This window comes from Chrysochloris asiatica, unplaced genomic scaffold (assembly GCF_000296735.1).
Source record: "Chrysochloris asiatica unplaced genomic scaffold, ChrAsi1.0 scaffold00133, whole genome shotgun sequence".
Classification (NCBI taxonomy): Eukaryota; Metazoa; Chordata; class Mammalia; order Afrosoricida; family Chrysochloridae; genus Chrysochloris; species Chrysochloris asiatica.
Window position 1 is genome coordinate 6,474,123 of NW_006408651.1, and position 716 is coordinate 6,474,838.

Here is a 716-nt window from a genome sequence, read left to right on the forward strand (position 1 = left end):
ACATACACATCTAAGTATTAAGGCCACAAATAACCCCTGCATATGCCCCCAAAACAGAAGCAGATGACCAAATCTGCACATGTCCAGAAACGAGATAAAGTGACTGAGGCAAATGAGCTGTAAGTGGACATACACTCCATACTGGAAGATGGCAGGCTTTGGAAATGCCTGAGAAGGAATTCAGAAAAATGATTATAAAATGTATCAAAACACTATATAATGGAGTTGAGAAAAATAAGGAAGAAGACAGGAAAATGCTAAGGAAGAAGACAGGAAAATGCTACAGGAACAATCAAATAAGATAAATACAGCATTGGAAAATCTATAGAAAGAGGTCCAAATGATTAATAATAGAATATTAGAAATAGACAATACACTGAAAGGGCAAAGGAGTAGAATTGAAGAGACAGAAGCTAGAACTAGCGAGCTAGAAGATAAATCTCTCAACACTAATAAGATAGAAGAGCAAACTCAAAAAAGGATAAAATCTGAAGAAGGCGTAAGATTCATGTTGGACAAAATGAAGAGGAATAACTTAAGAGTTATTGGCATTCCAAAACAGGAAGAATCACACAAGTCCACAGAGGAGACAGTCGAAGAGCTTCTGGAAGAAAATTTTCCTAGCATCCTGAAAAGTGAAAAGATAAGCATTCAAGAAGCTCAATGAACCCCAGGATGGATAGACCCTAAAACACAATCACCAAGACATATAATAA